General features: G+C 37.9%; 2 non-coding genes and 2 pseudogenes across 2 annotated transcripts; all 4 read left to right on the top strand.

The window, feature by feature from the left end:
• Positions 1–848: 848 nt before the first annotated feature.
• On the top strand, positions 849–1,045 carry LOC149772386 (U2 spliceosomal RNA). The gene has a single exon (XR_016417719.1). It is a non-coding gene; the product is annotated as a U2 spliceosomal RNA (small nuclear RNA).
• Positions 1,046–2,347: 1,302 nt separating this feature from the next.
• LOC149772385 (U2 spliceosomal RNA) lies at positions 2,348–2,455 on the top strand (annotated as a pseudogene).
• A 5,255-nt stretch (positions 2,456–7,710) lies between these two features.
• On the top strand, positions 7,711–7,907 carry LOC149772384 (U2 spliceosomal RNA). The gene has a single exon (XR_016417718.1). It is a non-coding gene; the product is annotated as a U2 spliceosomal RNA (small nuclear RNA).
• A 1,302-nt stretch (positions 7,908–9,209) lies between these two features.
• Positions 9,210–9,317, top strand: LOC149772383 (U2 spliceosomal RNA; annotated as a pseudogene).
• Positions 9,318–13,275: the final 3,958 nt, after the last annotated feature.

Genomic DNA, 13,275 nt, shown 5'->3' with positions numbered 1-13,275 from the left:
TATTTTACCAGTAAATTACAACATGTTCCTCAAGAATATTTCCAAGTCCAAGCTGTGCACGTTTTGCGGCGACATCGAAACAACAGATCACTTATTTTTTGAATGTGAGTTGGTATACCCGCTACAACGCCTTGTAATTAAATGGATCAAACAACTGTCACGAAATTCATTCAACACCTTCTATTCATTCTTAAAATTCGGTGTTCTCCCTAAAGAAGCTTCGTTCCCAGAGCCAGAATTCGAAAACCTTTGCCTCCTCTTATCAGCTGAATACAAATATGTCATCTGGTGCAAACGTGTTCGTGCCTATTTTTATAAGGAATCTGTCACATCCAACACCCTTCTCAACTTCTTCCTTAACCGACTAAAGTGTAGAATACGAGCCGATTTTCATAGATATCATGTCGTAGAATTTCTTGACAGATGGTGCCTGGCAGGCCTTTTCTGTTCGCTATACAACTTTGAATTAGTTATTGATTTAAGTCTGTGACGATAATAAACCATTAAATCCAATCTCACACGAACCTTACATGTGTAAATATGTATGTACGTTAATTATTTATAATTCCTATATTTCAAGCATGCATAATTATGTTTGTATCATACTTGTAACACATATAATTGTTCATTCGTACAGATCTACATCACTTCAGATATCTACATTGTAATTTTTTTTTTTTTTTTTTTTTTCATATGCACCATCCTATTGTGTTTTTACATGTATATCAATGTGAAGGACAGTGTGTCTGGGTGTATGTAAGTGTGCAGGAGTAAGTGTTAGTCCAACGCTTACTTTTTATTTATTTATGGTGTAAGCTGATACATGTAATTATTTGTATTTTGTTATCATCTATTTGTATCAATAAACAATTATGAAAATTAAAAAAAGTATCTGTTCTTATCAGCTTAATATCTGATACGTCCCCCATTGGGGGACTTCGATATTAAACTGATTTTTGGAACTGGGTGAGATGTCAGGGGCTTGCTCCGCTCTCGCCACGGGTTGGCCCGGTATTGCAGTACCTCCGGGATTGGCCCACTCCCCATGGGGAGTAATGAAAACAACTAACAATAATAAATCCATCTACACCTAAGTTGCTATTTAAGATTCCAAACTTTCAGGCATTTACTTTTTGTAATTTGTAGGGGTTTATTATTATCATTATTAATCTTAATTTTAATAATAATAATAATATTATTATTATTATTATTATTATCATTATTATTATTATTATTGTGAAGGGACTCAGGACCAATTGACACCAGCTGAAGGCTAGATGATATCTTAATGTCTTGTAACCTAAACTCGTATGCGGAGGCCAATTTCTCATGGTCTGATCTTTCTCCATTTCAGATGCCACTAATTTAGAACGGAGGACTGACAATTCACTTGTGACTATGCTACACTCGACGATTTCTAGTTCAACAAATGAACACCGTAAGTACACGGACGACACTGTCCCTTCCTAACTCCGGCAATTTCTTCCAATGCATCGCTAGCTAGCTCATTCAGCTGTGTTCCTTGCAATATTCACTTAAAAGGGGCGATGTTTTCATGTCATTTCCAATGGAATACAAGCGCTTTGATTCAGGTGGATTTTTCATCGACAGTGGCCTTGATAGGAGTCAGAGAGGATGCTTACGACTGGCTACCATGGCCCGCGCATGAGCAGATGGGTGAAAATTGGACTGTTTTTTTTTTTTTTTTTTTTTTTTTTTTTGGCCATTGGATTTAAATGTTTGAGGGCATTAGTTAATCAGTCGTTGGTCAAGTTAGGTGAGGTCTGCTATACAACAACAATCAGGTCGTGTTTAATCCGGACAAAATGTGCGAACCTGCAAACGCCGATTTGTTGAGTAAGGAAAATCGGGACTCCCAATTGCCTTGTATTGCGGCCTTTCTCTGATGTATTTTCTAATGTGCGTAGAAGGTCTACCTTACTTGATAGCACTGTCAAGTTACGTCTTTCTTCTTCTCTCTAACAACACCCGCTTGGGTCCATCGATCGTGAACTGTGATGACGTCATGACGCTAAACTACGTCTCAATGATTAAGCTGAACAGTTGGAAGAGGGCCAATTTCCGAAGCCGACGTTGCACTACAGTACTCACGTTTTACATTAGAGTAACATCAAAATGTCCTAGAAATGACATCCTCCGTAGGAGTACCATACCATGATGAGGGGAGCACTATTGGAACGATGATAGCAGTGTCATTGTTGAGAATATGGCCAGGACGATAGGAACTGGTGGGCCTAAATAATTATATCGGTTGGATGATCAGAAGATAATTTAGGACTTGTTCAAAAAATGTTATATATAAAACTTTGAAAATGATCGATACTTTATCGCTTCTCGGCCTTTTGGCTAAGATCAAAGTGTAGTATCTGTTCTTATCAGCGATCTACCACGACTGTGTGTTATTCTTTTGGATTTTAATTGTGCATTATCCTTTTGGATTTCGAAATGTATCGCCATTTGGAAGTAAACCTGGAAAAATACATCGAGCCAGACATCTTCTTTCGGACCGTTAGGGTCGACGGCCGACTTCAAAGAGAAGACGCCATGAGGAAGCTTGAAGCAGCTGGTATCAATCACAACGACATCAAAGGAATGTATAGAGAGGGGGAGAATGCTCCATGGTGCGTAGTTCTCACCAGCAAGGAAAAAGCTAGAAATTGTAAAGGCGACGGTATCCGGTATATCGCACGCCAAATTGTCGAGTTACGTATCCACTGGCTGCCATTATATATATCTGACAATATAATCCATGACGTTTTGAAAGAATTTGGAACAATTTTAGATATACAGAGAGAAAACACCTTACTCGCCAAGGAATGCCTAGTGGAGAATGGAACCCGATTGGTGAAATTGGAAACCACAGAAATCGACATCAAACATATACCGCACATCATTTCACTAGGCACCATAGGCATGCTTATTACCATGAAGGGCCGTCCCCCCCTATGCCTGAAATGCCGACAATGCGGCCACTTGAGAAAAGATTGTCCCCAAAAGGGACCATCGTACGCTACTGCAGCCTCCTTAAACACCAATAAACCGCAAGCATCCAAAACCACAACACCCGCTGCAACAGGTAACACACCGACACCAGCACCTCCATCGACAACATCGACAACACCTGCTACCACCAGTACATCAACTTCAACACCCCCTGCCATTCCTACGCCTTCAGTAGCGCCCCCATCGACAACACCACCTGAAGAAATGGAGACTCCAATTGAAGAAAACCCACCTACATCAACTAATGACAAACGAGAACTGTTTGACCTCGAAGAATATAAGTGGACGGTCGTAACGAATAAAAAAGCGAGAACACAATCAAACCAGAGTGAAGAGAGTGAAATGTTTTCCTAACACCCCCATTGAACACACCGTCAACGCTTAACCGACCTAGGACTGTACAAGGACTTTTGAATGCGCCCCCATGGATCAGTACAAGACCAAGACTGCCTTATGGACTATGATTTTGAACTGTGGACTCTCATATTCAGGCTACGGCCTGTTAACCTTTCACTCAAGTTTGTTTTTTCTTATTTCGCAAATGCTTTGGAATTGTGTAATTCGGATTCATGTGCTTCACGGTATGGTCTCACTACATTTTCCCCATCACTACTCCCTATCAATCGATCTTTCATTTTCATTCATTGTTATACCTCCATGTTATTTTCTCTCCTTCCTTTTCGATTTCTACATTTTCCCTATCAACCACACCCTACTCCTCATTTCCACCCACATTAGGAATATTTCTAATATGTATATCATGGTCGCCATATTCTCATCTGTAGAAGCCCTCATCATACTTAACCATGTACGCACCAATATTATTATACAACACAATGGCTCAGAACATTAATATTATTAGTCTTAATTGCAATGGGCTCCGTCTAAATACTTGTAGCAAATTACATGAAATTGATCTTTTAATAAAATTATACCATATCGATATTCTAATCCTGCAAGAAACTCACATTGATAACCAATCCTCAGCCAAAGATATTCAAACTAAATTAAGATGCCACAATGCCATTTGGAGCTTTGGCACAAATAGATCATGCGGAGTAGTTTTACTAAATTTTAACATTCAAATAGACTTTTCTAAATTTGACACAGACTTTGATGGTCGATTCATTTGCCTTGATCTAATATTTAATACTACTCCATATCGTATTATTAATATATATGCCCCGAATTCCGACTCTACGAAAAACGAGTTCTTTAATACACTGTACCCCTTTTTGGCCGGGCAACATAACCTTATATTAGCTGGAGATTTCAACTGTGTCACAAATTCCAAATTAGATAGAATCGGAAGTTTAGACGAATATAACGACCTTGCAATTCGAAATCTGAAAACCATAATTTCTGAATTCCACCTAACTGATGCTTTTCGCCACCTCCATCCGTCTCATAAAACATATACATGGTATAAATTCTCTAAAGACCCATCCCTTGCTACCTTAGCCAGTAGGATTGATCGGTTTTATGTTTCAAACAGAATCAAAGATTATATTTTACACGCACAAATTGTTCCATTTTCCCAATCCGACCATGACGCGGTTTTTCTATCCCTGTCTTGTAATTCTTCTATCAACTTCGGTAAAGGCTACTGGAAATGCAACAATTCACTCCTAAGGCACACCGCTTTACGAACTCTCATCACTGGATTGTGTGAAAGAGAGTTCAGGTTTCATACTTTTACTTTAACATTTTGGGATGAACTGAAAACAAAAATTAAAGAGGAACTTATTCGTTATTCCAAAGACTATTCAAAACTCAAGTATTCAGAGTTAAAACGATTGAAGAAAACGTATTACTGTCTGAGAAATGAATATAATACGAACAGTAACCCTGACTATCTCAACGAATTACTTGAACTGTCTATGAAAATGAAAGAAATCCATAATGAATATTACCAAGGCTCTATTATTCGAAGCAAAGCCAAAATACTCGACAATAATGAAAAACCTAGTAAATTCTTTTATCAAACTGAAAATAAACGAGGTGAGAAAAAATGTATTAACGAGATTCAACACAACAATATTTCTTATAAGTCTAGTTCAGACATTCTATCATGTTTTCAACAGTTCTATTCTGATTTATTTACCAACGAACCAATCGATGAAACTCTGTTTGAAGAATTTCTTCGTGATCTACCACACATAACTGAAGCTGAAAATGAATTCCTTGTAGGACCCATCACTAAAGACGAAATATGGCTATCTATTAACGGCATGAAGAATGATAAATCTCCCGGACCAGACGGTCTGTCAAAAGAGTTTTATGTCACCTTTTTTGACATTCTTGGCGAAAAACTTACCAAACTTTATAACATGATATTTGATGCCAGTACCTTAACAGATTCTCAAAAGCTCTCGTATATCACTCTTCTTTGTAAAGACCCTCAAAACCCGACCAATATGAAAAACTGGAGACCTATCTCACTACTTAACGTAGACTATAAAATCCTTTCCAAGATTATCAGCAATCGCCTCAGTAAAGTAATGTCAACAATTATTCATTTGGACCAAACCTGCGGAATCAAAGGTCGCTCTATATTTGACAACGGCCATCTAATCCGAAATATCTATGATTATATAGACCAAAAACAACTACAATGTGCCTTTATTTGCCTAGACCAAGAAAAAGCCTTTGACGGGGTGAACTACTCCTTTATGATGAAAACCTTAGAATCTTTTGGATTTCACGCTGATTTTATCAAATGGATTTCTATACTTTACACTGACATATCCTCCTCCGTCATCGTTAACAATCACATTTCAGAACCTTTCTCTATTTTACGAGGGGTTAGACAAGGCTGTAGTCTCTCCCCCCTTCTATATGTGCTAACTTATGAACCTTTTGCAGTCAAAATAAGGTCGGATACTGAAATTATTGGAATAAATATACCTGGTACTACGGAGACCTGCAAAATCTCCCTTTACGCAGATGACAGCACAGGATTTTGTTGCACCGACAAATCCATTGAGAAGTATCTCTTCTGGGCAGAAACATATTCAAAAACCTCTGGCGCCAAAATAAACTTTAGTAAATCAAATGGGATGTTTTTAGGAAAATGGAAATCTCGCAGTGATCATCCTTTCGGTATATCCTGGATTTACAAACAAAAAATAGTTGGTTTTCTTTTTGGACACAATTTAACACATGACGACTACTGGCATACCAGCTCAGCTCACCTCCAAAATACCTTGCACCTTTATAAAAGCCGAAAATTATCCCTTATTTCAAAGTCTAATATTGTCAATCTTCTCTCTTGCAGTAAAATTTGGTACACTGCCACTGTTATAGATTTGTCCAAACATTATATTACACTCATGAATAGAAATATATTCACTTATTTATGGGACTCTACTTTCGAACCCCTGGCCCGTGCTGTCTGTTATAATCCTTTTAAAAAGGGTGGTTTAAACATCACAAATATCGAATGTAAATTAAGAGCACTAAGACTACAGCACATGCAAAAATTACTTGATGACAACTACAACGCCAAGTGGAAGTTTTTCCCAAGATATTGGATCGGATTGCAATTAAGGACGTATAACCCCAAATTAAGTTTAAATATATACACACACACTCTATACGCTCCCCAATTTTACAAAAATTGTTTAAATATCCTTAAAGATTTCACAGAAAAGAACCCCAGTTTTGCTTTTGGCACTGCCCCCACCAAAACCTTTTATCAATTAAACCTGAAAAATTTCGTTCTAGAACCAAAAATCCACAAACTTTACACTATCGATTTCACTATGGTATGGAAAAATTTACACAATCAATTCCTCGACCCAATCACCAGAGATGTGTGTTTTAAAACCATTCACGATATTTTACCAGTAAATTACAACATGTTCCTCAAGAATATTTCCAAGTCCAAGCTGTGCACGTTTTGCGGCGACATCGAAACAACAGATCACTTATTTTTTGAATGTGAGTTGGTATACCCGCTACAACGCCTTGTAATTAAATGGATCAAACAACTGTCACGAAATTCATTCAACACCTTCTATTCATTCTTAAAATTCGGTGTTCTCCCTAAAGAAGCTTCGTTCCCAGAGCCAGAATTCGAAAACCTTTGCCTCCTCTTATCAGCTGAATACAAATATGTCATCTGGTGCAAACGTGTTCGTGCCTATTTTTATAAGGAATCTGTCACATCCAACACCCTTCTCAACTTCTTCCTTAACCGACTAAAGTGTAGAATACGAGCCGATTTTCATAGATATCATGTCGTAGAATTTCTTGACAGATGGTGCCTGGCAGGCCTTTTCTGTTCGCTATACAACTTTGAATTAGTTATTGATTTAAGTCTGTGACGATAATAAACCATTAAATCCAATCTCACACGAACCTTACATGTGTAAATATGTATGTACGTTAATTATTTATAATTCCTATATTTCAAGCATGCATAATTATGTTTGTATCATACTTGTAACACATATAATTGTTCATTCGTACAGATCTACATCACTTCAGATATCTACATTGTAATTTTTTTTTTTTTTTTTTTTTTCATATGCACCATCCTATTGTGTTTTTACATGTATATCAATGTGAAGGACAGTGTGTCTGGGTGTATGTAAGTGTGCAGGAGTAAGTGTTAGTCCAACGCTTACTTTTTATTTATTTATGGTGTAAGCTGATACATGTAATTATTTGTATTTTGTTATCATCTATTTGTATCAATAAACAATTATGAAAATTAAAAAAAGTATCTGTTCTTATCAGCTTAATATCTGATACGTCCCCCATTGGGGGACTTCGATATTAAACTGATTTTTGGAACTGGGTGAGATGTCAGGGGCTTGCTCCGCTCTCGCCACGGGTTGGCCCGGTATTGCAGTACCTCCGGGATTGGCCCACTCCCCATGGGGAGTAATGAAAACAACTAACAATAATAAATCCATCTACACCTAAGTTGCTATTTAAGATTCCAAACTTTCAGGCATTTACTTTTTGTAATTTGTAGGGGTTTATTATTATCATTATTAATCTTAATTTTAATAATAATAATAATATTATTATTATTATTATTATTATCATTATTATTATTATTATTGTGAAGGGACTCAGGACCAATTGACACCAGCTGAAGGCTAGATGATATCTTAATGTCTTGTAACCTAAACTCGTATGCGGAGGCCAATTTCTCATGGTCTGATCTTTCTCCATTTCAGATGCCACTAATTTAGAACGGAGGACTGACAATTCACTTGTGACTATGCTACACTCGACGATTTCTAGTTCAACAAATGAACACCGTAAGTACACGGACGACACTGTCCCTTCCTAACTCCGGCAATTTCTTCCAATGCATCGCTAGCTAGCTCATTCAGCTGTGTTCCTTGCAATATTCACTTAAAAGGGGCGATGTTTTCATGTCATTTCCAATGGAATACAAGCGCTTTGATTCAGGTGGATTTTTCATCGACAGTGGCCTTGATAGGAGTCAGAGAGGATGCTTACGACTGGCTACCATGGCCCGCGCATGAGCAGATGGGTGAAAATTGGACTGTTTTTTTTTTTTTTTTTTTTTTTTTTTTTGGCCATTGGATTTAAATGTTTGAGGGCATTAGTTAATCAGTCGTTGGTCAAGTTAGGTGAGGTCTGCTATACAACAACAATCAGGTCGTGTTTAATCCGGACAAAATGTGCGAACCTGCAAACGCCGATTTGTTGAGTAAGGAAAATCGGGACTCCCAATTGCCTTGTATTGCGGCCTTTCTCTGATGTATTTTCTAATGTGCGTAGAAGGTCTACCTTACTTGATAGCACTGTCAAGTTACGTCTTTCTTCTTCTCTCTAACAACACCCGCTTGGGTCCATCGATCGTGAACTGTGATGACGTCATGACGCTAAACTACGTCTCAATGATTAAGCTGAACAGTTGGAAGAGGGCCAATTTCCGAAGCCGACGTTGCACTACAGTACTCACGTTTTACATTAGAGTAACATCAAAATGTCCTAGAAATGACATCCTCCGTAGGAGTACCATACCATGATGAGGGGAGCACTATTGGAACGATGATAGCAGTGTCATTGTTGAGAATATGGCCAGGACGATAGGAACTGGTGGGCCTAAATAATTATATCGGTTGGATGATCAGAAGATAATTTAGGACTTGTTCAAAAAATGTTATATATAAAACTTTGAAAATGATCGATACTTTATCGCTTCTCGGCCTTTTGGCTAAGATCAAAGTGTAGTATCTGTTCTTATCAGCGATCTACCACGACTGTGTGTTATTCTTTTGGATTTTAATTGTGCATTATCCTTTTGGATTTCGAAATGTATCGCCATTTGGAAGTAAACCTGGAAAAATACATCGAGCCAGACATCTTCTTTCGGACCGTTAGGGTCGACGGCCGACTTCAAAGAGAAGACGCCATGAGGAAGCTTGAAGCAGCTGGTATCAATCACAACGACATCAAAGGAATGTATAGAGAGGGGGAGAATGCTCCATGGTGCGTAGTTCTCACCAGCAAGGAAAAAGCTAGAAATTGTAAAGGCGACGGTATCCGGTATATCGCACGCCAAATTGTCGAGTTACGTATCCACTGGCTGCCATTATATATATCTGACAATATAATCCATGACGTTTTGAAAGAATTTGGAACAATTTTAGATATACAGAGAGAAAACACCTTACTCGCCAAGGAATGCCTAGTGGAGAATGGAACCCGATTGGTGAAATTGGAAACCACAGAAATCGACATCAAACATATACCGCACATCATTTCACTAGGCACCATAGGCATGCTTATTACCATGAAGGGCCGTCCCCCCCTATGCCTGAAATGCCGACAATGCGGCCACTTGAGAAAAGATTGTCCCCAAAAGGGACCATCGTACGCTACTGCAGCCTCCTTAAACACCAATAAACCGCAAGCATCCAAAACCACAACACCCGCTGCAACAGGTAACACACCGACACCAGCACCTCCATCGACAACATCGACAACACCTGCTACCACCAGTACATCAACTTCAACACCCCCTGCCATTCCTACGCCTTCAGTAGCGCCCCCATCGACAACACCACCTGAAGAAATGGAGACTCCAATTGAAGAAAACCCACCTACATCAACTAATGACAAACGAGAACTGTTTGACCTCGAAGAATATAAGTGGACGGTCGTAACGAATAAAAAAGCGAGAACACAATCAAACCAGAGTGAAGAGAGTGAAATGTTTTCCTAACACCCCCATTGAACACACCGTCAACGCTTAACCGACCTAGGACTGTACAAGGACTTTTGAATGCGCCCCCATGGATCAGTACAAGACCAAGACTGCCTTATGGACTATGATTTTGAACTGTGGACTCTCATATTCAGGCTACGGCCTGTTAACCTTTCACTCAAGTTTGTTTTTTCTTATTTCGCAAATGCTTTGGAATTGTGTAATTCGGATTCATGTGCTTCACGGTATGGTCTCACTACATTTTCCCCATCACTACTCCCTATCAATCGATCTTTCATTTTCATTCATTGTTATACCTCCATGTTATTTTCTCTCCTTCCTTTTCGATTTCTACATTTTCCCTATCAACCACACCCTACTCCTCATTTCCACCCACATTAGGAATATTTCTAATATGTATATCATGGTCGCCATATTCTCATCTGTAGAAGCCCTCATCATACTTAACCATGTACGCACCAATATTATTATACAACACAATGGCTCAGAACATTAATATTATTAGTCTTAATTGCAATGGGCTCCGTCTAAATACTTGTAGCAAATTACATGAAATTGATCTTTTAATAAAATTATACCATATCGATATTCTAATCCTGCAAGAAACTCACATTGATAACCAATCCTCAGCCAAAGATATTCAAACTAAATTAAGATGCCACAATGCCATTTGGAGCTTTGGCACAAATAGATCATGCGGAGTAGTTTTACTAAATTTTAACATTCAAATAGACTTTTCTAAATTTGACACAGACTTTGATGGTCGATTCATTTGCCTTGATCTAATATTTAATACTACTCCATATCGTATTATTAATATATATGCCCCGAATTCCGACTCTACGAAAAACGAGTTCTTTAATACACTGTACCCCTTTTTGGCCGGGCAACATAACCTTATATTAGCTGGAGATTTCAACTGTGTCACAAATTCCAAATTAGATAGAATCGGAAGTTTAGACGAATATAACGACCTTGCAATTCGAAATCTGAAAACCATAATTTCTGAATTCCACCTAACTGATGCTTTTCGCCACCTCCATCCGTCTCATAAAACATATACATGGTATAAATTCTCTAAAGACCCATCCCTTGCTACCTTAGCCAGTAGGATTGATCGGTTTTATGTTTCAAACAGAATCAAAGATTATATTTTACACGCACAAATTGTTCCATTTTCCCAATCCGACCATGACGCGGTTTTTCTATCCCTGTCTTGTAATTCTTCTATCAACTTCGGTAAAGGCTACTGGAAATGCAACAATTCACTCCTAAGGCACACCGCTTTACGAACTCTCATCACTGGATTGTGTGAAAGAGAGTTCAGGTTTCATACTTTTACTTTAACATTTTGGGATGAACTGAAAACAAAAATTAAAGAGGAACTTATTCGTTATTCCAAAGACTATTCAAAACTCAAGTATTCAGAGTTAAAACGATTGAAGAAAACGTATTACTGTCTGAGAAATGAATATAATACGAACAGTAACCCTGACTATCTCAACGAATTACTTGAACTGTCTATGAAAATGAAAGAAATCCATAATGAATATTACCAAGGCTCTATTATTCGAAGCAAAGCCAAAATACTCGACAATAATGAAAAACCTAGTAAATTCTTTTATCAAACTGAAAATAAACGAGGTGAGAAAAAATGTATTAACGAAATTCAACACAACAATATTTCTTATAAGTCTAGTTCAGACATTCTATCATGTTTTCAACAGTTCTATTCTGATTTATTTACCAACGAACCAATCGATGAAACTCTGTTTGAAGAATTTCTTCGTGATCTACCACACATAACTGAAGCTGAAAATGAATTCCTTGTAGGACCCATCACTAAAGACGAAATATGGCTATCTATTAACGGCATGAAGAATGATAAATCTCCCGGACCAGACGGTCTGTCAAAAGAGTTTTATGTCACCTTTTTTGACATTCTTGGCGAAAAACTTACCAAACTTTATAACATGATATTTGATGCCAGTACCTTAACAGATTCTCAAAAGCTCTCGTATATCACTCTTCTTTGTAAAGACCCTCAAAACCCGACCAATATGAAAAACTGGAGACCTATCTCACTACTTAACGTAGACTATAAAATCCTTTCCAAGATTATCAGCAATCGCCTCAGTAAAGTAATGTCAACAATTATTCATTTGGACCAAACCTGCGGAATCAAAGGTCGCTCTATATTTGACAACGGCCATCTAATCCGAAATATCTATGATTATATAGACCAAAAACAACTACAATGTGCCTTTATTTGCCTAGACCAAGAAAAAGCCTTTGACGGGGTGAACTACTCCTTTATGATGAAAACCTTAGAATCTTTTGGATTTCACGCTGATTTTATCAAATGGATTTCTATACTTTACACTGACATATCCTCCTCCGTCATCGTTAACAATCACATTTCAGAACCTTTCTCTATTTTACGAGGGGTTAGACAAGGCTGTAGTCTCTCCCCCCTTCTATATGTGCTAACTTATGAACCTTTTGCAGTCAAAATAAGGTCGGATACTGAAATTATTGGAATAAATATACCTGGTACTACGGAGACCTGCAAAATCTCCCTTTACGCAGATGACAGCACAGGATTTTGTTGCACCGACAAATCCATTGAGAAGTATCTCTTCTGGGCAGAAACATATTCAAAAACCTCTGGCGCCAAAATAAACTTTAGTAAATCAAATGGGATGTTTTTAGGAAAATGGAAATCTCGCAGTGATCATCCTTTCGGTATATCCTGGATTTACAAACAAAAAATAGTTGGTTTTCTTTTTGGACACAATTTAACACATGACGACTACTGGCATACCAGCTCAGCTCACCTCCAAAATACCTTGCACCTTTATAAAAGCCGAAAATTATCCCTTATTTCAAAGTCTAATATTGTCAATCTTCTCTCTTGCAGTAAAATTTGGTACACTGCCACTGTTATAGATTTGTCCAAACATTATATTACACTCATGAATAGAAATATATTCACTTATTTATGGGACTCTACTTTCGAACCCCTGGCCCGT

The sequence above is a fragment of the Sinohyriopsis cumingii genome, unplaced genomic scaffold (genome assembly GCF_028554795.1).
Source record: "Sinohyriopsis cumingii isolate HCF-2022 unplaced genomic scaffold, ASM2855479v2 utg001511l, whole genome shotgun sequence".
In the NCBI taxonomy this organism is placed as follows: domain Eukaryota; kingdom Metazoa; phylum Mollusca; class Bivalvia; order Unionida; family Unionidae; genus Sinohyriopsis; species Sinohyriopsis cumingii.
Note: the sequence above shows the minus strand (reverse complement) of the source record. Positions and strands in the feature narration are given on the sequence as shown.